We start from the raw sequence: 3,197 nt of genomic DNA on the forward strand, positions 1-3,197 counted from the left end.
GTTAGTGACAGACGCAAAAGAATCAAGGGATTCTATTCCAGTAGGAGCGGGAACCAACCAGTGATTAGCCGTCTGTGACAGAGCGCGTGAGCGTAGTTTTCACTGCGAGGATGGGATGTAGCCTTCGGCCAGTGTGATGCCTCCAGACGATTAGCCATGCGAGTGACAGCCGCAGAGGACCATTTTCCCGAGAGGATTCAAAGTAGCCATCGTCGAATGGTGAACCCCTACACACAACTTGCCATGGAAAGGAGTAAGAAGGATTGAGTTGAAGCAGTAGGAAAGTAGGCGTCCTTGAGCCATACAGTATCTCCATATGCTTATTTGAAATTTCCACCAATGAATCTGCATAAGTATCCCTTTTATTATTTCTTTTTATTATTTGATTTTCTAAATTCCATAATTTTATCTGCCTAACTGAGATTTACAAGGTGACCATAGCTTGCTTCATACCAACAATCTCTGTGGGATCGACCCTTACTTGCGTAAGGTTTATTACTTGGACGATCCAGTACACTTGCTGGTTAGTTGAACGGAGTTGTGTCCACTCGTGCCAATTTCAAATTCCATAAAAGTACAACTTAAAGAATAGTGATCACAATTTTGTCCACCACAGCTTCATAAGAAAAGGATTATTTGATTCTTGAGCTTTACGTAAACCCCAACCTTCTAGCTCTTTTGGCTTGCAAACAGTGTCCCAGTTGATTGAGTGAATTTTCTTTTCCTCCTCATTTGATCCCATAGAAAATATCTACAATTTTTATCAATTTGATTGCAGACTTCTTTAGGCATCTTCATGGTTTGCATAGTATAACTTAGAATTGTAGAAAGCAATGATTGAACAAGTGTGCATTTGTCCGCCAAAGAGAGAGTACGCAAATTCCAACTCGAAAGCATAGCTTGCATCTTGTCTAGGATAGGTTGAAAATGGATCCTTCCACACTTCTCATGGATGAGAGGGATGCCAAGGTACTTTTCAAGGTTACTTGTCAGAGGGATGCCAAGTTCTCTGCTGAATTCCTCTCTAATAATGTAGTTAACATTTTTACAAAAAAATACGCACGACTTGTTTAAACTAACTTTTTGACCGGATGCTTCACAAAATATGTTGAGTGCCTCTTTAATAATTTTTACTTGATCTTTTCTTTCTTGTGCAAACAAGACAAGGTCATCTGCAAAACATAAATGAGACAAGTGAAGTCCATTCCTAGATAGCTTAATCGGTTTCCATTTTTTGTTATCAATAAGAGATGTTATCAAATGTGAAATATTTTCAATGCACAAAACTAAAAGATAAGGGGATAAATGGATAAGGGATCTCTCTGTCTTATGCCTCTTGTCGGGTTGAAATTCTTGGAGGGTAAACCATTCCAAAGAAGGTTCATAGAGTGAGAAGAGATGCAATGATGAATAACATTGATTAAGTTCTCCAGAATGCCTATGTCACATAGGGTATCCATAATGAACCTCTAACTTAGACGATCATAAGCCTTCTCCAGGTCGATCTTAATAGCCATGAGACCTTTGCCACTTCTTCTAGTCCTCATAGTATGGATCACTTGAGCTACTAAAATGTTGTTAGCACTAACCCTACCTGGTACAAAACTTGCTTGAGTGTTAGAGACAATATAGTTTAGATTAGGTTTTAACTTCTCAACAATAACCATTGTAACAATCTTATAACAAACACTACAAAGGCTTATGGGCCTGAAGTGAGCATAAGTCTCTGGTGAAGGAACTTTAGGAATGATAGATATTAGGGTCTGGTTCACTTTGACAATCTCTTCTGGGTTTTGAAAAATCATTTACACCCAATTAATAATGAAATCAGCCACAATATCCCATGAGTGTTGGAAGAATTTTGCTGAGAGACCATCCTTTCTTGGCGCCTTCTAACTACCCATATTAAAATACATGTTTAATCTCTTCACGAGTAATATTACTATTAAGGAGGCATAGGTCTGCCTAAAATAATCTAGGAAATCTACCCTCAACAAAAAAAATTTGTAAGCACTGAATTATAATTATAAGGGGCATAAATGGATTTAAAAAAAGGATACTCCTAGGTCCTTTAACTCCTCCACATTATTTGTCCATTCACCCTCGCTATTCTTTAGAGCCTTGACCATATTTCTCATTCTTTTGCCATTTGTTTTCTGGTGGAAATACTTTAAATTTTTATCTCCAAATTTGATAATTTTGCATTTGGACATTTGCTGTCAGTAACTCTCCTCTTGGACAATAATCACTTCATACTCCCTCTATAAGCCTTTTTGGAGTTTTTCTAGAAAGGGGTTACTGTTAAAGGATAGATTCTAGTTGACACCGTCGAGTCTGAACATGATTTTTTGCTTTTTCTTGAAAATAGGACCGAAGACCTCCTTATTCCACACTTTAGCTTGTTCAGTAAAGGTATTGATGTTAAGAATAAGGTTTCCTTACTTACACCAGTTGTTCTTCACTAAATTGTTGTAGTCTTTATGAAGAAACTAAGGTGCAAGAAGCTTGAAAGGTCTGTCTCATCTTTCCTCCCTTAAAATATTGAAGTCCAATAAGATTGGTAGGTGATCTGACTTCATTTTAGGGAGATGCTTCTCTCCAACTATTGGGAATACATCCCTAAAATTCAAGTTACAAAGAAAACAATCAAGTCTGCATTTTATCCAGTTCCTTTGCCAAGTAAAAAGAGGTTCAGAAAAACCAAAATCTTTGAGCTTGCAATGTGGTGGACGAAATTGTGATCACTATTTTTTGATTTGCATTTATTGTAGAATTGTGGAACTTAGGATTTTTGGCACGAGTGGACACAACTCCGTTCAACTAACCAGCAAGTGTACTGGGTCGTCCAAGTAATAAACCTTACGTGAGTAAGGGTCGATCCCACAGAGATTGTTGGTATGAAGCAAGCTATGGTCACCTTGCAAATCTCAGCCAGGCAGATTAAAGGGTAATTGTGATTATTGGAATAAATAATAAAAAGGAATAATAAAAGGGATAGAATACTTATGTAGATTCATTGGTGGGAATTTCAGATAAGTGAACGGAGATGCTGCATGGCTCAAGGACGCCTGCTCTCCTACTGCTTCTACTCAATCCTTCTTACTCCTTTCCATGGCAAGCTTTGTATAGGGGTTCACCATCAGCTGTGGCTACTTTCATCCTCTCGGGAAAATGATCCTATGCGGCTGTCACTCGCA

The sequence above is a fragment of the Arachis duranensis genome, chromosome 2 (assembly GCF_000817695.3).
Source record: "Arachis duranensis cultivar V14167 chromosome 2, aradu.V14167.gnm2.J7QH, whole genome shotgun sequence".
Classification (NCBI taxonomy): domain Eukaryota; kingdom Viridiplantae; phylum Streptophyta; class Magnoliopsida; order Fabales; family Fabaceae; genus Arachis; species Arachis duranensis.